Source organism: Triturus cristatus, chromosome 3_2 (genome assembly GCF_964204655.1).
Source record: "Triturus cristatus chromosome 3_2, aTriCri1.1, whole genome shotgun sequence".
In the NCBI taxonomy this organism is placed as follows: domain Eukaryota; kingdom Metazoa; phylum Chordata; class Amphibia; order Caudata; family Salamandridae; genus Triturus; species Triturus cristatus.
In genome coordinates this window covers 1,030,059,520-1,030,083,369 of record NC_140584.1, presented here as the reverse complement: position 1 = coordinate 1,030,083,369, position 23,850 = coordinate 1,030,059,520, and the positions used below count along the sequence as shown (strand labels likewise).

Here is a 23,850-nt window from a genome sequence, read left to right as displayed (position 1 = left end):
TTTCCTCATGCATATCTCAGGCCCGTCTTTCACTATTAGGACGATCTTGAGCTCTTTTTGCTCCTAGTCTCGAGCCATAGCCAATTGGAGCAGTTTCAACAGGATGTCTGGCCTCAAAAGTGGTGCACTTTGCAGGGAGCTGGTTTCAGTTGTTCCCTGTGCGGGCTTTTTTTATTTGCCTGGTGTTTGTTGATCCACTCTTCCTGCTGGGCACAGAAGTCCAGGTCTTCTCCCAACTGGTCCTCAGGGAGTAGGCTTAAGGTGACCGAAACTGCAACTTAAGTCAGATTTCCCCCTGTATGTAAGATACAGTGACACAGCAAATAATCCAGTAAAACCTACTGAATTTGTCTATGAGTGCCCACTAACATTAGAAGGCTTATCACAGGTCAGCATCTATCCCTGCAGAGTCCCTTCTGCGCCATGCTACTGGCACAATAACCGGGCTGTGCACGACGGTGGATTCACATGCGCAGCCCACACACATGTGTACACCACAGTAAAGGCCCAAAAATGGGTGATCAAAAAAGAGAAACATCTGGGTAGATTAAGTGGTCAGGACCCATTTTGATACAGCCTCACTTTGCAAAACATTACTTCTTTGATCCTGACTACAAAGCTGACAGCTTGACGGATCTGGCCTCCCGAGGCAATTTATTTGCTTTATTGGATTCACCTTTTGTCTATTATTCGTGTTCAGTTATCTCTGGTGTAGAGGGTTGTGCTTCTTCTTAATGATGAAGTTAACCCCTGGATCTTTGTTTTCATATTTTCTACAATAACTGCGATTGCGGATGACATTCTTCTGTCTATGTAAATTGTACATTAGAATTTGCTGAACATAATCTAATGTTTTTCAACTCTCAGGCCCTTGCACACCTTCAGTTTTCACAGGCATGTGTCTGAACACATACTTGGCATATTTGTTTTACTTTTTGAAGTGATTTTGATGCTGAATGCTAATGCATTAGCAGCAGTCTTGTGTACAATGAAACTTATACTTTGACTGTCAAGCCTATTTTGTTGTGAATAACATTTTATTACAATGTTCCTTGAGCTTATATTAATCACCACCTGTCACAAAAAACACACACAACACAGAATTACACTTTACATACCCCGTATCCTACATAATTGTCAAGGTGTATCTCATACACACACACTGAACTCTTTATTATGTATAAATGACGCTACAAGGGCTTTATTGCAAAATTGGTAATTATAATGGTTTCATGTTCCTTTACTTTTCTGTTTCAGCCATTCACATAGGTATTGAAAAAATACTAATCATAAAGGTAAAAAGTTACTTACTTTGGGTTGGGTTAAGGAACATCCCATGATAGACATGCGAAAATACATAGCTCATTATCATCTTGCAGTGATATAGTAAATCTTTCACATACATTTTTCTTGATTAGGAAGTAGGAAGCTCTGTTTAGGTAGTAGCTTTTCATTGCTGTGGCACACACTCTTGGAGGGCTGCAAGAAGTGGAAGAATTTATGATTAGTGTTTTTCAGTGTCTATGCGAAATGTACAAAAAGAAAAAGAAAGGGACTGCCAACCGGTACATGTCTATATTTTGAGAATTACCCATTAGGATTGAAACACACTGACTTGTGGCCGCCTGCCAGATGAATTATGAAATAAATCATACATCAGAGAATGCAGTTTTTCCTTAATCAGGAACTGTGACGATATGGATCAAGATTACCACACAACCACTAAAGAATCAGCATTGGGATCTTCAGGATGCTACTAAACCAGCTTAAATATATTAGTATTTTGTATTTGCGATATTTATAAAGTGCTCATTCTTCATAGTTTCTTGGCACTATGCAGAATGTTGAGGAGAATAGTTAAATAAAGAACTTACATTGATAGTTAAAAGGAATAAGTGACCATAAGTTGGAAAGGTATATTGTCATGGCCGTCTAATTTCACAAAACAAGGAAGAACGGCTACTAAAAGTGAGAAGGGAGGGTCTTCCAAAGATTGGCTGCTGCAATAGAAAAGTTCTTTTCCATAGGTGGGAATTTGGATTAGCAATTTCTATCCAGAGCGCAAGAGTTTTGCTGGCTTATGCCAAAGGTAAAAATGTTTTAAAGAAATTCTGCCTTGTTCGAATTGATTTTTTGAATGATTGCAATTGCTTTAAATTAATCCTTTTTTGGTAGAAATAGAGTTGGATTTCTTTAATCCACAAAAAAATCTGGATGATACATTTTGAATGACTTGAATGCGAGAAGTTGTCTTAATTGGGGTGTCCAGCAAAATTGCATTTCCATAATCTATCTAGGAATTAGATCAAGGCATTAATTAGAGGACTCTTCAATTTATTCTCAATCGCGTGGGATCATTTTCCAAAGGGACTTTAATTGAAAAAATGTGCTGGTATTTAGGACATAATATTCTTGACCCATATTGGAATCAATACATTTGTACCACAAAAAGCAGCTGTGGATGACGGGCCAAGTAGCTCAGGCCAGTGCAAATCATTCATTTGGATTTTGGAGGATGTTAAAAGAACTTCAGTTTTGTCTGTCTTCAGTTTCAATTAATTGACTGGCAACCACCACGAACAGCCAATAGGCTGTCAGTTAACAGCAGCTCAGATTTGCAGTTAGAATTGCAATGATGAGAGAGACCAAAATTAAGCTGAGTGCTTCCTGCATACATGTATAACTTAATTCCCATTCAGTGGAACAATTTGGCGAGTGAACACATGTACATATTAAAAGGTAGTGGTGATAATCTTGAATTGTGCATGATCCAACCGTTGATGTAATCTAATCTTTTTATTCTTTAAAATCATATTTTCCATTTTCATGTATTTGTTTTATTTGATTGTATATTTTTTGCAATTATTAACACATTTTGCCTTTAACTTTGTGTGGTTTTCACAAATATATTTTATGTCTGTTTCAGTATGATTTGTTAGGTCAGCAATTATGTGCTTAATGTAGCTAAAGTGTTCACAGATGTTTCATTTTGTTAAATGTTGTTTCGTGCCACTTTTCAAATCTGTATTTCACCAGTCAACAATGTGTTGCAGGACCAGAAAGTAGGTGTAAGGTCATATGAACGTTGTTCTCTGTAACATTTGATAAGATGTAAACTGTCTTTAATAACATTCAATAAAAGAGCCCTGTTACTTGCCAAAACAACCCAGAAAAGTATATAAACTCGATGCAAACAAGAGATAGAGACAGAAGTTCCAGAGATTGCTGTTTTGGTGCAGAAGCTGCAAAAATCTTCTTTACAGACACGGATAGTGGATGTTACTTTGAGAAACCTAGTTTGCCTCATCTGTTTGCTGAAACGCCATAATCACTGGGAACAGAGAGAGAGAGAGACAGTATCTTCTTTTACGCTGAACAGTATCTTGGCTGTTGCATTTAGGTGTGCTCAAGCAGTTTAGCTAGAGACAGGAAGTGAGGGCTTAGAGGACAAATGCCGTGACTTGGTGAATTACCGTTTTGATGTTGAAATGTTTCTTCTTATTTAGCCAGATCGCCACTGTTATGGCCACTATTTCGTTTGTTCCTATAGCTGCTGCCATGCAAATCTCATGTACCAGGATAGGACTGTTATTCTGTTATTTTAAATAAAAAATTATAAAGATCGATCATTAGTTTGTTTTCTTGAGTGTGTCACATAGTGAAAGCGGGTTTGGAACCTACTAACAAGTACTCCTGTGATCTTTATCCAGAACGCGTCATCTCCGTTTAGTGTGCAGGAGGGTCATGGGGTTATAGTCCAATGGATTGTTCTCTCTCTCTCTCTCTCTCTCTCTCTCTCTCTCTCTCTCTCTCTCTCTCTCTCATAGTATTGGTACATTGATTAAGTCCTTGCCACCAAAGTACCTAGGGGGGCCATGTCGTTGATAAATCCAGAAAGTGTATCACAGTAGTGGTGTTAAAATTGAACTTTGTAGGACTTCACGATCAATGGTTCTTAAATTCAGAAAAGACGGGGATATCATAACTGTCTGGTGACAGTTTGAAAGAGAGTGTTTAATCCAGGTTATGACTGAATCTTAGATGCCCACCTCGTTATGTCTGGAAACTAAGATATTATGGTCAGTGGTGTCGAAGGAAGCCGAGAGGTCCAGGAGCACCAGGGCCCCATAACCTTTTTTTTTTTGTTTATTGTCTAAAGCCACCACAACCTCAAGTTCAGTGCTCTGTCCTGATTGGAATCTTGCCTAATATGGTTCAAGAATAAGATAGGATTTCATGAAATAAGATCATTAGAAAAAATTGTTTATTTATTTATTGGAAGCTCCAAAGTATTGAGAGCAACGAAATTGGTTGAACGTTGTTTGTATCAAAAGAAATCAGCAAAGGCTTCTTTGGGGCTGTGGTTTAACCTGAGTCACAGAGGGCCTCTGCACCCGTGGCAGAAGCCCCGCAGTTGTGGGGGCGTCCCTGCACTTGAGGCGGAATCTCTGCCTTAAGAATTCTCATTGTGGAGATTACGCCCCAAGTGTGTTGACCCCCCATGGCTGCGGGGCCTCTGCCATGAGTGCGGAGTCCCTTTGTGAATCAGGCCCAGTGTTTTTCAAAGGCTGGGGTATCATTGCAGATTTAATAGAATAGTTAAAAACAGAAAGCAGCTCTTCAGTTAGCAAAACTGCCATTTTCTTCATGTATTTTGCTGGTCAAATATCAAGTGGAGAACCTGAAAGAGATCTGTTTGAAATTACTTCAGTTAAAAGAGATTGTGAAAAATCTGTAACTTTTATAACTTGTATCCATTTTGACAGTAGTAAGTACTTCATTGAATGTTTCAGACTTGGCCATTGCTTCTGCCTCAATATGTTGTCTAAAGGCACTATATGTAGCATTGTATAAGTAGCATGGATATTGGATTGAAGAATTTTGCCAATTAGTATCAAGCCTATGCAGGGCAACTATCATTTCAAAATATTATCATTCCATTGCAACCTCCCTTCTCACTACTATCGGCGAAAGCCCATGGCTTTCTCAGTCCTTAGTATCGCTTTATGTTGGGCTACTACACTTAAGATGAACAATTTTTCATTTGACCTTAAATTCTTTTTCATGAAAATATCAGACTCTACAAGATCATCTACATTAGACACTATGTGATAATGCTGTTAAGTGTCCTATTCTGCTACAGCCTAACTGATCTGATTACTTGGGATTTGTTTAAACAGCAGTTTGGTCGTCAGAATGCAGCCATCTGTCTTAGTTTTAACCAACTAACTAGCTTTATAAGAGATAATTATGTGCTGTTCAGTGCTTCGGCGATGACGATACTCTCGCAAATATACGAGAATAAATTGCTTGGAGTGATTAGCTGGTATCATGTTTTACACCAGACTATTGAACAGAAAGAGATAGATCGATATTTGTTAAAAGTAGGACAAGAAACTGGTACTAGACTTCCCATCAAACAGTGGTAGTTATTAAGTGACGTGAGAGCAGCCAATTACAAAAGCATGACTTTTCTATCAAGATGTTTGACTTATTATTCACCTAAGAGTTTACATAAGATGTTTCCACTGCTTTTATTTAGATCAATGTTTTAGATGTCAAGCTAGAGGAGCAAGAGGCTGGAATCATGTATTTTTTCACTTCTGCCATTTCCAACAATTCTGGGAAGATGTGTTTAAAGTTATTAATCAATCGCTGTCTGTGCAAATTGCGCCGTCATTCATGTTGGTGTTGTGTGGTTCCTCATACGAGGTTTATCATCTTAAGAAATATCATCAGTAGTTTGCCTCAATTGCTATAGGATTAGCTAGATCTCTGATTCTTCAGAATTGGAAATCAGATAGGATATTATAAGTACAGCAGTGGTATGGTAAGATGGCTTTGCCATATGCGTTCGTAGAAGCATATGCTAAACATATCGGTGCTATACGCAGATTTAACAGGATATAGTTATGTTTTTCTTCATTAATGACAGCAAATGGATGATGATTATGAATTCCAACGTCTTTGCTTCCTGGGAGCAAAATAAAGATTAAGTGTAATATTAAGCGCAAGATGCTCAGTACTCTGTTCCTAATGACCAGTGCTAAAGGTATATTTTTTTTAAGTTTATGCTATTAGCAAGTATACAAGGATGTCAGCAATCTATATTTTGTTTTTGTATGAAAGTGGGAAATAAGAAGATATGCTTAATTTTCAAAATTGCACTTAACACTTTGCATTTTGTATTAGGCACTTCTCTTGGGATTAGCAGTAGAGTATTTTGCTTTTTTTAAATTTCTATTATTTGGTTGTTACTGGAGCTGAGTTAGGAGGTGCTTGGAATCTAGTAAGACTGTTGTTTTTACTTACTTTCAAAAAGTAATAAATGAAAAATAGCGCTCCAGGATGTATGGTTGGAAAATTGCACTTTGTAAATGCACTTTATGCACCATGACTTTACAACTCCGCCTCCACAGTGCCTCAGGGACAAAAGGCAGGCAATCAAGCGGGTCAAAGACTGGAGTGTCACAGGATTTGGTTGGACATTTCACTAGGTTTTGTAGAAACAAATAAAAACAGACTGAGAAATGCATTTCTGAGGGCTTTAACAGTTCGGTTTCCAGTGAGGATGACTCAAAACCCTTTCCTAGTATCAAGTAATAAGTAGTTTTGAATGTGAAATAATCAGAATACAACAAACTTTTATATTGGATAACCTTTGGTGGAGTATGTCTCCAAGTGACACCCTATGCTATCATTCCCAAGAAAGTTTGAGAAGATGAATTTGCAAAACATGTTGTCATCTGAATCCTCATGATATTTATCTTGAGAGTTACACTGAGGGAAGTATTGAATTGTTTGGCCATAGAACTCTTATTTTCACGTTTAAGGATAGGAAAGCCCTGTGCAAATGATGAATGGAGGCACAATCTGGGCTTGGATGGAAGGATCAGAGAGTGTTGCTCATTGTTCTTGATCCTAATAGTGTTGATCAGATTCTCGGTGCACGAGATGGTGAAATCATGAAAAATTTTGTTTTAAAGGAATATCCTAGTGTTAGTGTTCTTTAAGGAACAAATGAGAGGTTGCATGGATTCATAAGTTAAGTCAGTGAGAATGTGAGAATTGAATTCAAGAAACTGTGTGAAGCAAAAGTTATTGAACCTATTGAGTTGGTCTACTGGATCTCTCGGTGATGGCGGCACGCCATGCCAACCAAAAAAGGTAAGACTACGTGTCTAAGTTCTATTAATGTCAATATTGTTATTGACCAGTTTTCTTTTTGATGGATTGATTAGATGCCTACTATTATGAGGAATGCAGGGTGGTTTTGAACATCCAATCTGTTCTTGGCAAATCACCAAAAAGCACTACACCCAGAAATTCGTCCTTTGACTGCTTTTAATGCACCTGTTGGGTGAGATCTATTCTGTCGGATACCTTTTGGGTTGGCATTGGCAGCTGCTGTTTACTAAAAGTTGATGACAGAATTATTTGTTGATCTGCTAGTGGTGGAATGCTTCCAAGATGACATCTTGGTAATGGCTAAAGACAACAAAGAGCATGACTTATCTTTATGCAAAGTCAATGGAATTTTGGAAAGTGACAAAAAAAGGTCTCACTGCTGAAATTAGTAAGCGCAAGTTTGCTGAGCAAAAGGTCACTCACTTAAGGCATGAAGTCACCAAACCAGGCATTACACCTCAGGAAACAATTGGTGGCACCGCCAACCCTATCGAAAGATGATTTCAGGCCATTTCTTGGTATGGCTTAATTCTATTCAAAGTTGGTTAGAAATTTCTCTGAGAGGACTTTTCATGAGGGTCCTATTTAAAAAGAGGTCTAAATTTGCTTGGTCTAAGGAGTGTCAAGATGACTTTGAAAAAGTGGAAAAAGCGATGTGTAAATATTGCACTTTACAGGTATATGATCCCAGAGCTGACACATTTGTGACAACTGAAGCCAGTGGTAAGTGTTTTGGGAATTTACTTACCTAGCTAGATGGAGAGGGTAGGGAAGTGTCATAGCCTGTGCATCTCGTTCACTTTCTGCTACTGAGGAGAGATACTCAGTAAGTGAAAGATACTTTGGTTTGGGTTTAAGCTCTAGAATATTTTTGCAAATATATGACCACAAATCCTTGAAGAAACTATTGACCACTGATGATAATAATGAGGTTTCTCTCAGGGTATCCAGGTTGTCTCTGCGTTTCCAACCCTCCTTATTTGATGTGGCTTATGTTCCTGAGATTATAAATGTCACTTTGTATGTTATTAGCAGAATGTAGTATCCGATGATAGAAGTAGATGAGATTGGTGGAATGATTTTCATATTGTTTGTGTGTCTGATGTGCTGGTTGGTAGATGAGAATTGCAGAAGATGAAGTGTGCCATAAGGATGTTGTTTTGCAAGAAGCGAAGAGGTGTGTAGAAGTTGGTTGGAAAAATAAGAATGAAGTGGATCTCAAACTGAGAGCATTTTGAGAAATTTGTAATAAGTTGGGTACTCATGAACAATTCTTATTCAGGCAATGCAGCGCGATTCTGCCCGTTAATTGAGAGTCCAAATCCCTGACTTGCGCCATGAAGGTCATATGGGTATTGTAAGGACAAAAAGGGAAGGCGTAGGAGTTGTACTGGTGTCCTGGTTTTGAAGAGTAGTAAGAAATTTCGTAGTGTGTGAAAATTGACAATCAGTCCCCAGAATCTTTGGTCTAGTGAATCTCTGGATCTGCTGTGAGAAAATGTGCCTTTAGATTTAAGTCTTTATGCAACAGTGGTTCTCATTGGTATCATTTGATAAACATATTGAATTAGAGGGCTAAATAAACTCATACAATCAATGCCGTAGTATTAATTTTTTGATAATGAAAAAGAACGACCACAATTAGAAGATCTAGAAAGGGAGCCTATTGATTATCATAATGACATGTGAACTGTACATTAACCTGTGTCTGATTAAAATATGCAAGAAACTTCTCTAGATTCGTAGATAGAAATACTCTTTTATCATACCATAGTTTCATCAAAGGTCTCTCAGAGATGGTCTGCCGAATGACCAGTTTTTAAAGACAAGGCTCAACTGCATCCACAAAACTGATTATTTCAAGGAAGCTTATACATTACAGGGCACACTACTTAATACCACACATTTACAAATATGTACAAATAGGCATGCGGAAATAACGATGGTGAGACCCTCCTAACAATCTACGTCCCTATGGGACTCTAAATCCTAGGATTATGATACCCCCACTGATACTGGACCTGAGGGGGTGTAGGTACCAAAAGGCAGGCCTACTGTTTTTGTCTGTCTTTTGCCACATTCATAATAGCAAAAACATACCATAACAGACTAATGCAATACCATGAAAGGTTCAAGGGAATGAAACCACCTTACAGTGGCTCTATTTTAACTGAATGAAATTTGATATACAGTCCACACCCCTAGGGAGCCCTGAACCCTAGGACCATGAAACCCCCATATATACTGGATCCACAGAGGTGTTGTACCAAAAGGCTTGTCTACTGGTTTTGTTAGGGTCTTCCCAAGTTCATTAAAGCGAAAACGTTACATAACAGACCAATGCATTACCATGAAAAGTTCAAGGGAATGACACCACCTTACAATAGCTCTCTTTTAACCTGATGCTATTTGATAAAATATTCTTATGATCTTTATTAAAACATGTAAAGCATCACTGTCAATTATGTCATTGTTAATAAAACACTAGAATTTTCAATTAAAATATGAACATAAGTCTTTATTTTACTTTCAACAGGCTGCAACTGTCGTCTTAGGACTCACCAACAGGGGTCCCCAGAGTCTCTGAGCAAATGTCCAACCGCTAAGTGTGCTTGAAAGTGTACGAAAACTCTCCTGGGGTGACTATTTGAACCCCATTGGAGAATTAGGGTGATTTTACGGGGCTTCTGTGAGGACTGCGGCACTCTTGGCAGCCACAACCTAAGTCTCTCAAACACTAATTCCTCAAAAACAACTGAAATGATTTACACCAAATCACAAATAGCATGCTTTCCGAATAATGTTCTATCTTTTTGACAGATTACGTGTAATTCTGTTCAGCTGTTTTTTCTGTTTCAGAGGGCCAATGTTCTTAAGGAAATTAACACAAGAAATCTCACTGTTGGGACCCCCCACCTTTTTTCTTGGCCCCTGCTTGACAGATTGCCACAAAACTTTTTATTATCAAAACAAAATAATTTCTTCCTGTGACCTAACTATAAGTAGACAGTAAAACATTAAAATATAATGGATAAAGTACCTCTGCCGTACATCATAAGGATATTGCAAGTTGCAGAGGAGTACCATTACCATATAGTGAACGAGGCCAAAGGTTACGGAACTCTGAGGTGACTTGCAATATCCTTATCACATATGGCAGGGGGTACTTTATCCCATATAATATATGGTCACACCATCACCTTTCCCACAAACCACTTCAAACCTTGGTATGTAGTTCCTCCATATGAAAGAGAGAGCATGTTTACAAACATGAAGAAAAAAAATAGAACCACTTGTGCAGAATTAGGTACATCAAAAACCTGTTAGATACTTGTTGAAAAAAAAAAATTAGAAACAGATCAATACAAGATAGTTTTTAAAAAAAGAAGAAGCTGCAGTAGGACAGAATGTGCAGAGACATGCAGAAAGATTCTTTTTTATAATTATCTAAGGAAAGCAAAAAATAATCCTTCTTTTTGCCTGTCACTGTAAAGTAGAAAAATAGAGCAGAAGGTAAAAAAGCGACGTTTCATTTTCGTTGTTCTAAACAGCTGCTCCGTGACCTGACCTGCCTTTCACCTGGCTGCTGGCTCTGCATTGTGACGTCAGAATCGACTGCAGTAACTTGTTACAGTTAAATTCTGACGTGGCTTATTTATAATCGGCCACTGAGTGCATCAGTAGTCGCCGATTATAGAGAAATTAGAGACAGGCAAGCTGACCATGAAGTCCCAGGTAAACCCCGTCTCCTCGACCTGTTTCTTCATCCTCCACATTCTGCATGAAATCTTCAAATGGCTACTCCAGAGCACCAGATACACAATCACACAAGCCCTCATCGCCAGCTGGCTGGACTACAGCAACCCTCTTTTACTGTTCCCCAAAAGGGATTTTTTGTCAGGCTGGTATTCACAGTTTGAAGCATAAACTGATGGAGACTGGAGTTAAGCTTGAGAGAACAGAACAAAATAACCTTTGTTCACAAATAGAAGGGTGTGTCTTTAACCACCTTCTGAAAGGAGAGATTTTCGGGTGGGATTGGTGTTCCACAGGACCAGAGCTCCTTTTGGTGGTCTCGGCACCCGAGAGTTTTGATTTTGAGCCTTAAGAAGTGAGGAATTTCTCACTTGTGAGACCCAAAACCCTCAACCTTCCTGCAGTGGTGAGATGAGATAAGGTGGTTTATTATGGTAAGTTTTGTTATGTGCGATGACAGCTAACCTTGAATTTAATTCTTCAGTTGAGAGCGAGAGGCAGTTGTTTTTTGAAAGGGTGAGAGGTAGCTGATTGTTTCTTGAGGATATGTGTCTGACCGACAAATGTACATGAACGCTTTGAGGGGCACGTGCAGACTTTGATGAACTTGTCACCAAAGCATCGTCAAAGTCTTCAAAGGAAAGCTTGTATTTGTTGTTTTCAGATAAGCCAAAGTGATAAAGTGTTTGTAATGTGTGAGAAAGAGGAAGAAATTACTTGATTTGGCCACGAGCTTCATAAATGAAGTGAGGCTTGGGGCAGCTGGCTCTAAGATAAACCCCAAAGGCGTGGCTCCGAGAACAAGCCTATGCATGAGCTATTGGCTTTGCCACTCGCCCTAGAGGTGGACAGCGGTCAACAGTACAAAAAAAGCAATAAAAATGCAATAGGTCTCGCATTTGTAGAGTTAGAGTTATTGGCATTGTAAATGGCAGTGTGCTTTTCCTATGTGATATAGAGTGTATGTATGTGGTGTGTAGCGGAATTATGTGGGTTGGATTTGATTAGTTAGTTGTGGAATTATGTGGTGTGGAGTGAATTTGTGTAGGGCCGAGTTTGCGCTTATAAAACTACGCATTTGCTTGCATGCATCTCCCACCTGTATGTTTTGATGTCCCTCTATTTTTGTACATTCCTGGGCAGAATGTACACTTGTCTCAAAAAGTACATTATCTGATGGTATTTAAGCTTGTACTTACATGACTTTCTCGCTGCTGGTAATTAGTTATTCTTTAGTCCATCGCTGCAGGTGGATCTGAGGAGGTGATCAGTGCTTCCAGAATAGTGTGCGCCTATCTCTCACACTTCATTTATCGTGCTTCTAAGCGCTGCATCCCAAAACACGACAACCGCACACTGGTGGTCCTCAAGCAAGACACGGAAACACTTTTCACATGAGATCAAACTAGATTTCTCTGACAACAAAGAGTGCAACTCACTTACTTGTGGGCAGTGGTGAAGCCTCCAGGGCGGGAGCTGTTATGCAGCACTAGTATCACTAGCATGCACAGTGAGCAGAGAAAGTGAGCAGTCACACATCACCATTGTGACCAGCAGGCGCGCAACGCCCTCCTGTGTGTCAGCCCGGGCTGAGACAGCTTTCCGGGCACACGCACAGACAGTTTTTGTGCTCAGTACTTCGCAGGTCTTTAAAAGACCATTTACTTGCTGACGAGTCTTTGTTATTTTTTTCACCCCTTATTAGAGCCCCTGCATTGCCACTCTGTCTATTACTGAAAGAAATACCCCCTCCCGAAATTTGTCGTAGCCATACTCCCCCTACCTCCCCCCACCCCCCAAAAAAAGAAATTGGCTCTAGTTGCGCCTCTGGTGACCAGTGTGGACATTCTCTAAGCCCATGAGATAGTGGCATCATCAGTGAGTTGTTACCAGTTATTAATGTGAGAAGTGAGCAGAAACTAAGCCTAAGACATAGCGGCGATCACACGAGAAGCCTGGCACATAGTGACAGTGAGTGAGCGGTTACACGTAGTGAGTGGGTAAGTGAGCGGTTACACATCGCTAATGGGAACAGTGAGCACACGATGAGCCTAACACGTAGTGACAGAATAAGTGAGCCGTTACATATCACTAGTGTTATCAGTGAACACGATAAGCTTCAGTAAGTGAGCACATGATGATCCTGACACATAGTCACAGTAAGTGAGCCGTTACACATTGCTAGTGCAAACAGTGAGCACATGATACGCCCAACACATAGTGAGAGAGTAAGTGAGCCGTTACACATTAGTGTAAACCACACACACATGATAGATCTAACACATAGTGAGAGAGCTGTTACATATAGCTAGTGTGTACATGATGAGCCTGACACATGGTGAGTAAGAGAGCTGTTACACATCACTTGTGTGAACAGCAAGCACATGATATATTTACCACATAGTGACAGTCAGTGAGCTGTTACACATCACTAGCGTTAACAGTGAGCACATGGTGAGCCTAACACAAAGACAGAGTGAGTGAGCTATAACACGTCGCGAGTGTGAACAGTGAGCATGTGATAAGCCTAACACAAATTGACAGTCGGGGAGTTGTTACACAATCAATAGTATCAGCAGTGAGAATGTTCTAATTTTAACACACAGTGAGAAGATCAGCATGACTAGACAAAGTAGAAGTCAGTGAGCAGTTAGCGTCCCTCCAGCGAGCAGCAGTGAGCGTGCAGTAAGCCTTGGGCAGAAGTGATGCAGCTCTTTGTGCAGTAGTGGTGCATCAGAGGTACCAACGGCTCTGGTGAAAGCAAGGGTATGAGCCCCTTTCACTACTGGTTGTGTACAAAAACTATCTTCATAATTAGGGTTCAGTGGGCCCTCCACGGCTCCGGTGCCACTGAACATGCTTCACAATGATGGCTGCAGAGCCTGAAAGCCTCACGGGGGCGTAACGCTAAATGGGTTTTACTCCCACCGCCCACGCAGGTTGTGATAAGGCCCGGCCTATTCTCCAATAAATCATTCATTCATTTTAAGTGAGATGGGGCACCTTGAAGAATGCCCCCCATAAACACACACAAGGGCTGCAGGGGGTGTGTTACACCCCTGGTAGCCCAGATTGCCCCTTCCTCGTTGCCGGGTCCATGGCAGCATGGTCAGCCAGCCCCTCCGGATGCTCCCTCCCTGCACATGCAGCATCTGCAGGTGTTGTTCACGCAAGTTTTCTCTGTCTAACGAGGTTTCCTTCCGAAGACAGGGCCCCTGGCCCACATCTATGTGGGCGCCGCACCCTTCCCACGACTCCCTCTTCAAAAGTTTCCTTCCACACTCTGCAGTTCCCGAAGCTCTTAGCCGGTCTCGTCGGGTATGTGTGACACTATTTACCGCGGGGCTGCCGGAATGCGTTTACAGTGAAGGGGTCAAGGGGGGCGAATAAAGCCTTTACAACTTCAAATTTAAGCCGGTGATCTCTTCTCTGAACTCAGATGGCACAGGTTCTGTGGCAGGTGGGGATGCTTTAACACGACGACAAACTACCGATCATAAAGCCGCCCTCTCCTCCTCCACGACACAACTTGTGCCTATTGTTATTCAAATTTTTTTAAATTCCTTTTTTTTCCATATAGTGCGAACGTGATGCGAAGGCATTTGAGCGCTTTACATGAGCCGCAGTCACCTTACACAAGAACACATTCCTTTATTTCATTCATTGACTGTACCTCACTTGAAGACGGAATGAAACACAATCTCCCTCGCGAACCCCTGTGCGGCATGTACTGGCAGTGGTCGAATGCAACCGCGTGTTTGCAAAAGCCGAATGAAAAGAAAAGTGCTCACATACCTAATTGAAGGAGACCGTTTCACGCCACCAGCACACGATCCAGTCCGGATGGGCTGACCGAGAAGGAGACAGGGCGTTCACCTAGAAGCCTCGTTTCCAATTGGAGGCCAGCATTTAACATAAATAATGACACCGGCCAATGGTAAAGATGGGCGGGGCATCAATTCCCCTTCCGAAGTCTCCTCGACGACAATAGATCTCGCAGAGCGAGCAGCCCCTGCGCTGCAACGCAAGGCGAGACCTAAAAGCACTATGAAGCAGTCGGTGCTGTCCATGTTATAGAGCTTCTATTCCTTATGATGGTTGGAGGAGAAGGGCGGGGGGAAGCAATAGGGACAACAAGGGGGTGGGATCAAGCAGTGGTCGAAGTGGGCGGGAACGGGAGGGCACGGCGTGCCCCTACTTATTTAATTTAACATAGTCCGTTCCCCTACTTCTTCATTTCAAAAATGCGTCCCAGGACGACAGGAATGCTCTGAGTTTTAAAAAAAACTACACGATCATCCAGGCCGGCTACCTCTGATGGGCCCGGCTGTGCAGTGATTTACACCTCATTTAGTGAGGAGGCCACCCACCTGCCCCCACTGTGACCAATACAATGGACACATTAGGACGCATTGGCGGCCCCGCCCTTGACCTCATCTGCCCTTTATTTTCCAGCTCACCCAGACTGACAATACCACACGGAAAGGAAGAGGACTTCATGTGGAATTTGTGGCAGACTGTGCTCAAACCTTGGCGCTTTTTAAAAATAAATGTGGAAAATGTTTAATGTCTTATCTGCTGTTTTCCGTATTATATTTTATAAAATGTGTACTGCTTCTCTGTCTATGTTCAGGGATGTGGTCTTTTTGAAAATACTGTTTACCCTTTTCTAAGGATATAACATAAAAGCAGCCCGAGGTGTCCATTTCTGTGACACCCGAGCACCAGAGCCCCTTGTGAACCCCATCCAGTGTCTGACTGTGAAAACAAATAAGCCCTGGCTCCAAGGCCGGGCTGGTGTACTGGGCATCGGAAGGGAGGCTGATTTTATTACTGGAGGCTGCAAAACCCACCCCCAGTAACAAAACCCGCAGGGCTGTCCAGCACAATGACTCACTTCTCACTCTCAAAAACGCAAAAATCACTGCAGGATTCCTTGTAAGCCCAGCAGATTTCAGGCAACAATAAAAGAGTCAAGATTTATATCTCTGGTGATTGATCTTCCTGTTGTACAGAGATTGGAGTATTGTCTATTGCCAGTTTTGACCCATCCATTGTAGCGCAGAGGGTTAAAATGCCTGCTGCAAAGAACCTGTACCATATAGATCACAGAACTGTATTTAATGCGCAAAGCTCAGTGGGTTGCTGCTTTTGTCACAGAGAGCTGCATGCAAACTGCATGGTGAGGGTTTAGAAGTTATGTTTTTCCCCAGTCATTCGTTATCCTAATACTGCTAAAATTGGTTTGTTTGGAAAGAAATACATTCTTATTAGAAAATCCAACTACTGTGTTACATTTTGAACCCTCGGGTTGTGTTCCAGATCTTAAAAAAATGCCAACCAGAATTGATGGCATGTGAATCCTAACACCTTGTAGCCCCTTTTGTCTTGTAAACATTTTCTAAACATTGAATTACACACGTATGATTAATTGTCTCTGTATGTGTGCGTGATGTAAAGTGCTCCAAGTCCCTCACTGGTATGAGAGGCACTATAAAACAATTTAAATACATGTGAGAGAGGGGCAGTGTAGAGGTGAGGGGCGCTGTTGGAGGGTGATAGTGAGGGAATCCTTAAAGGGTCCCAACAAGATTGTCATATCCTGGTGCACCGTAAGGTCATCATTTACTGTTCTCTAAAAGCTAATACAATGGAATACATAATACAATGTGTTGTAGAATGCACCATTTATGTAATTTTTTCCAAAATTTTCTAGGGGAGAGAACACCCTCTCCCCGTGTCCCTTTTGCAGTCATCAGGCTTGCTTGCTGCGTTCGTATGCATCACACTGTGCAGGGGATGGACACAAATTTGCCAGGGCTGTTTTGGGTTCCCAGTTTGGCCCCGTCTCGCACCAAATTAAAAGTGCCCCATTTAGCAAATGAGATATCTAAACAAGCATTGGCAAAGCCAATAGGTCTTGCCTTTGGGACCTCTTAGGTTTGTGATTTTGTTTTAGCAATGCATTACAGCCTAACTAATGTACGATTGTGTCAACACAAAAAATAAAGTGGGATGTATCCTTCACTTCCCGAATGAAAATATAATTTTGCCTTTTACCCTCAAGAGCTCTTTCAAGTTTTTTGTGGGTAGGAGAGTTAGCAAGCCAGACAGTTCAAAAGGTATAGTTAGCAGGATACTTGAATGCATGTCGATGTTTGAGCAGCTAGCTGGCTTACATGAATGTGGAGGAGCCCTGTGGGTTTCTGTGAGTCAGATCAGATTTTCCTCAAGAATCCCTTAATCTTCTGAGCCCTGCTTATGCCCTTCCTTGCTGTCCACGAGTACACCAAAGGCACACCTGTGTACACTAAGAGCACAATTTTCATGTCCTCAACGTTTGAGGCAAAAAACACTCCTTGATTTCTAAACAAGGAGTGTAAAAACTAAAGTAGCCATGTCGTACCTGCTTATATTTCGCACGCTTTACATAATCTTCCTGTGCCTATGAGTGTTTGCTTTTTCCAGGATGTTGTTACTTTTTTCAGGCAGTGCGTAATTTGAATTGAGTCACAGCCAGGTGTTTATAATGGGGCAGAATTGGGTTGTAGCTGAAGGCAGTGCAAGTGTCTCTCAGTGGGGCAGAAGGGTGCTCAGGGAGGGTAGGATGTGGCACTACGGCCAGAGCAACAAAATCTGGAACTGGGGAATCGGGCTTCATGACCAGTCCACCAGACCACTCTCCTGAGGGAGCACATTTCCCTACTAGACCTTAGAAGGCCATACTAGACCATAGAAGCCCTGGTCTCTAAGCACCAGCAAGTGGATCCTTCCGGTGGCCAGTATGGGTTAACCTTGAAGGCCTGTCCGTCACAATCCATACTGAAGTTCACCTACAGTCTTCCAGACAGGCCTACGAAGCAGCACACCCTAGAACAGCAGTGACTTTGTCACTGAGGTCACAGGACCCTTGAGGCCAGTCCGCCTCACACATAGGTGCCTCCATTGGCCTTGTTCCAGCAGTATTAATGCAACTCACCAGGGATTGGCAATGCAGGATTTGCATGCACACCAGACTAAGGGGCATGTTTACAAGGGCCTTGTGTCATGCTTGCTCCACGGAACGTGGTAAATGCACGTCACAAATCTGCAAGTCATATTTATGAAGCCACGCAAAGCCACTTTGCATGGCTTTGAATGATTTCATAAATATGGAGTAATGCAACACAGCGCAAATTGCTGCTTTGACTTACTCTGCACAAGGGAGGCGTTGTAGTGGGTGTTCCCACTCAACTCTCACGTTTTTTATGCATTCCCAGATTTACAAGGACTTGTAAACCTGGGACTGATTCAAAATCTTACGCCTCCCAAGGGAGGCACAACAAGGAGAAAAATCTTTATTTCTCCCTGTTTTCCTCTTTCTATATGTGCAGCACTCATACAAAGAGGAAAAAGCCTCTCAGGTTTGCTTTTTTGCACAAAAACAATGCTGCATGCAACGGAGGTACCCTTGCACCATGGTGCAAGGGTGCCTGCGTTGGCGCTAGGCTGACGAAACGGCACCAGCACACTTGGAAAGGGCAGGAATGCACCGTATTGGTTAAAGACGGTGCATTTCTGCCCTTTCACTGTGACGCAGGGCAGCACAGCAAAGTAACTTGATGCGTTGCACCACCATTCCCGTAAATATGTCCCTAAGTTCTCAAACTTCACGGTGTCTCTTTCCTTCAAGCAGCAAGCACTTTTAACATGTGCTGCCTGCTTTTGGGCCGCTGCAATTACGCAGTAATGGAGGGCAAAATTATGTTGCAGTGATGACTAAATTATGCAGCAAAGAAAGACTGCAGCTTAATGTGGTACATTTTCTAATACTTTGTTATTTTGAAATTTTTACACATACGAACAGTCTCTGCAAAGCTTTCGCCTCATTAATGGCAGCCCTTAGAACGTGACCAGTCAACCTTTGTAAAGGGCCCTCCACTTCACGGCAACACAAGTCACGTTGTTTTGATCCATTTGAGATACAAACAAATTTTTGGGTAAAACCATCAGCTTATGAAGCAGATGGTGCTTTATGTGGCAAACACGGCAGAGTTATAATTATGTGGAAAACATTTGAAAACTAGGATATTTTGCCATTCATGTTTGAACTTCTCTCATGCAGTCTCTGGTGGGTGGTATTCCTAGACACCTACAGTGCTCATGGAGAGACAAAGGAGGAAGGTGCCTAATAGTGATTGCAGAGGATAGTAGCCTGTAGGGGAGAAAATAACTGATTGAAATAATCTGAGGACCACTACCTATTTTTGACTCTACTAATGTTTGAGTCTCATAATTTCAGAATTGATGCATTTGCAATTCTGATTGCTATCTAACTTGAGTGGTATTTACACAAACTACTCATAAAATAGTTGTATCTCATTCATCTGATACTGCTAAAAGCATCTGCAAAACCAACAGGTCTGGGTTGTTTTAGAGTGCTAGGTCTAGATACAATAACAGGAAACTAGGAGGCATCTAATGCTGGCTTCATGACGTTGCGTGAAGCATGTATAAACACATGAATACAATTTTGCATTGACCGTGGGACACAGAATGATGTCATCAACAGTGCTCCCCAACACGTGGGGCTTCCTGTCATCGAATCTAAATTCAAATGTTATGTTCAGAAATGGTTAGAAAAAGGGAGGAGAAGTGCTAATGAAAGAAACTGCATGGCTCGGACACAAATGGCTTATGATTCCACCTATATGCGTATTTGGGACATTCTGTGATTGAATACGTATCCCACATTGTAAATGTATTTTAATGTCAATAACTCATCTATTAAACCTCAAATAAACGTGTATCTATTGGTTGCATTAAATAACATTATAAGCTGTAACTCGTCAGTGAAATGCCAAACATACTAAAAATTGGGATGTTTTGCTCTATCTAGACCATGGGTACTCACAAACTTTCTCTCGGGGGCCAAATTTACAGTGTGGTTTCTGGCTGAGGGCCGCACCGGTGGGGGCGGGGCCAGTGGGTGAGGGGGCGGGGCTAGAGCAAAAAAAACTATGACCATGAGGTTGAACACAGGCCCCTGCAGTGGACGCCTTCATCCACTGAGCCACCAGACCCGGTATGCACACATATCTATCTATCTATCTATCTATCTATCTATCTATCTATCTATCTATCTATCTATCTATCTCTCTGTTTCCCTCCCTCTCTCTCTCCCTCTCTCTATTACTCTCCCTCTCTCTCGCTCCGTCTCCCTCCCTCTCTCTATCTCTCTCTCCCTCCATCACTCTGTTTGTCTCCCTTTCTCTCTGTCTCCCTCCCTCTCTCTATCTCTCTCTCCCTCCATCACTCTGTTTGTCTCCCTTTCTCTCTGTCTCCCTCCCTCTCTCTATCTCTCTCTCCCTCCATCACTCTGTTTGTCTCCCTTTCTCTCTGTCTCCCTCCCTCTCTGTCTCACTCACTCTGTCTCACTCATTCTGTGTCTCCCTCTCGCTCCCTTTGTCTCACTCACTCTGTCTCACTCATTCTGTGTCTCCCTCTCTCTCCCTCCATCACTCTGTTTGTCTCCCTTTCTCTCTGTCTCCCTCCCTCTCTGTCTCACTCACTCTGTCTCACTCATTCTGTGTCTCCCTCTCGCTCCCTTTGTCTCACTCACTCTGTCTCACTCATTCTGTGTCTCCCTCTCGCTCCCTTTGTCTCACTCACTCTGTCTCACTCATTCTGTGTCTCCCTCTCGCTCCCTTTGTCTCACTCACTCTGTCTCACTCACTCTGTCTCCCTCTCGCTCCCTTTGTCTCACTCACTCTCCCTCCCTCACTCTGTCTCCCTCTCTCCCTCCCTCCCTCTCTCTCCCTCCCTCTGTCTCACTCACTGTTTGTCTCCCTTTCTTTCTGTCCCCCTCCCTCTCTCTCTCTCCCTCTCCCTCCCTCTCTCCGTCTCCCTCCCTCTCTCTATTGCTCTCTCTCTCCCTCTGTCTCCCTCCCTCTGTCTCCCTCCTCCGTTCTCCCTCTGTCTCCCTCCCTCTCCCTCCCCCTCTCTCTGTCTTCCCCCCTCTCCCTGTCTTCCTCCTCTCCCTGTCTTCCTCCTCTCCCTGTCTTCCTCCTCTCCCTGTCTTCCTCCTCTCCCTGTCTTCCTCCTTTCCCTCCCTCTTCCTCCCTCTGTCGCACTCTGTCTTCCTCCCGCTGTCACCTCACCCCCTGCTCTCACTCCCTGCTGCCCTCCATCACCTCACCCTGCTGTCCTCTGTCACCTCACCCCCTGCTCTCACTCCCTGCTGCCCTCCATCACCTCACCCCGCGCTGAGACTGCTTCCAGGGAACGCACATGGCCGCCGCACCCAAGTACTTCACAGGTCTTTTAAAGACCATTCATTTGTTAATGAGACTTTGTTGTATTTCATCTTTTCTTAGCGCCCCTGCATCTACACTCAATCAGAGGGGAGATGCAGGGGCGCTAAGAAGAGGTGAAATACAACAAAGCCTCATTAACAAGTAAATGGCCTTTAAAAGAATCGCCCGGCCTCACAGCTCCGTGCTGCTGTAACTGGCGGTGTTCGCTGACAAGCACAGAGCACAGGCACTATGTCTGCAAGGTCCGCGGGCCGCCAGGGAAGGCTTGCCGGGCCGCTGGAGGCCCGCGGGCCGTACTATGAGTACCCGTGATCTAGACACACCTCTGACTCCGCCCACTGACCCAATCCTCGGAATATTCCCGCCCCCTGATGCTCCGCCCACAGTTCCCCTACTTTTTTTTTCCCACTTCGACCACTGGGATCAAGGGAATATGCAACACGACCAGGGTTGAAGAGGAAGACGCAACATTGAGGGGGGGGGGGGGGGGGGGCGAATCAGACGGATGAGAGTGACAATGAAGCCCACGAATGAGAAATAGTGGGTGGGCATCAGGCCCCTTGAAGAAGACAATATCTCATGCAAGTGAGAAGGCACGCGCTGACGCAGTTGAGACCTAAACAAATTCAACAAGCATTGGCATAGCCAATAGGTCTCGCCTTTGGGACCTTATAAGTGTTTAGCCATGCAACAGTTGTGTAACTAAATACTTATAAGGTCCCAAAAGCGAGACCTGTTGGCTATGCAAAGCGGCCCTGCGGGCCGCGAAAGTGAAAGTGATCGCGATCACAATCAAACATCAAAGCGGCCGTGTGGCCGAAAGTGAAAGTAATCGCGGTAAAACGCGGCGCGCGCGCACATGCACTGTACCTCTAGGATGGCCTGGTAGCACTTTTTGGAGCCCTCTCAATAAGTCTCGCCAGACCAGCGCATGCGCTGGGTCAGGCGAGACCTAAAAAGCCCTTCCGGGTGAATAGAAGGAATTTCAGGAATTTATGGATTGAGCATCAAGAAATTTGTAAATATTTGAAAGGCAGGTACAATGCAAGAGAATTGAGTTATAATGGCCTTTTTAGGTCTCGCCTGAGACAGCGCTTTAGCGCTGCTCTCACGAGAGCTTTTGTAAATGGGGGATCTGGAAGTGCAAACGAGTGCTTTCAGGCCTCCAAATACCGTGCATGTGCGCCGGGCGCGTGCACCATTTGGCAGCCTGCACACCATTTGCTTTCACTGTCGCGGCCGCACGGCCGCTTTGATGTTTGATCGCGATCACTTTCACTTTCGCTTGTTTGTCATGTGAGTCTTGTTTGCTCCTTGTGTCCAGAACTCACTGCCTCTGATCGTCCCTTCCCCTCCCCCTGCCTTTGTCAGCAGGGTTCCGTCTGTCCCTGTTTTCTAGTCTCCTTGTGTCCTTCCAGCCCATCTCACCCGGTCTGTTGCTGCCTCCACTGCTTCCTTGGCCGGTTGATCTTTTTCTCCTCTCCCCTGTGTGATCTTCAGACTGAATTTCTCTTTCGTGTCTGCCTCTGCCCGCCACCTTTCTGTCCCTTCGCCCTTCACTGTCAGTCGTTGACTGTATCTCAGCTGCATTGCTTGGTTTGCTTCACCCTTACTTGTCTCTTTGTTTTCTGCCTGTTATGATTCAGTGGCATGTGTGTTTTTGTGATGAGCTGTCTCACTCAGAGCTTATGGTTGACAGTGCAGTGAGTACAGGCGAAGACCAAGGCACATGACAGCCGAGCTTCCCTTCACGCTGCATCACCGAGTCTCTGATTCACAGTGCTTTAAATGGGCCAGTACTCACCGGTACTGAGTACCGGCACTTCTTATTTTTACCGATCAGAGTACCGGCACTTCTTCACTGCTAAGGAGAGTACCGGTACTCATTGGAGGTAAATTAATTGGTTTTAGTGCTGCGAAGCTCAAGGCAGTCAGAGGGGAGCAGATCTGTACGGCTCTCTGACAGCCAAAGCGCCTCTCCAGCTCGTAGGTGAGTAACTGCTGAACCATTCAGCAGCGACTCGTGCTTTATGCAAAGGATGTCCCTGTTTTGGAATTTTCACGCCCTGCTGTGTTTGATAGAGAAGGGCCCATTAAGGCCCTTCTCTGTCAATCACATTCACACTGTGCTTGCTGTGCCGTAACGATCTCAAGTGTAGAGAGGAGTGTGTGCGTGCGTGTGCACCAGAGGCGCAACTAGAGCCACATTTCTGGGGGGTAATTCTTCCACCAATAGGCCGAGTGGAGCTGCAGGGGCTCTTAAAAGGGGTGAAAAAACAACCAAGCCTCATGAACATGCAAATGGTCTTTTAAAGACCTGTGAAGTACTCGGGTGCGGCTCTGTGTGAGGCAGGGAAGCTGTATTGGCCCGGGCTGACACACACGATGGAGGGGTGGGGGTTGGGGGGGGGGGGTCGGGAGGGGGATTGAAGCCCTTTGATCCCAATGGGCGTTGCGCACCTGGTGTGCGCGCCTGCTTCCCTGTATGTTTCAGTGTGAGAGAAAAAGCGAGCTGAATAGTGCTGTTGATGGCTTGAATGTATTGATTTAAAAGCTCCTTCTATTATGATTTAGGGCCTGCTCCCAGCAGGTATTCACACCACTCTTGATT

The 23,850-nt window shown here is 43.4% G+C and overlaps 1 protein-coding gene across 1 annotated transcript in view; it reads left to right on the top strand.

Annotated features, from left to right (window-relative positions):
- The window catches only part of MLXIPL (MLX interacting protein like), a 735,879-nt gene that overhangs the window by 301,681 nt on the left and 410,348 nt on the right, over positions 1 to 23,850 (top strand). The window lies entirely within an intron of this gene.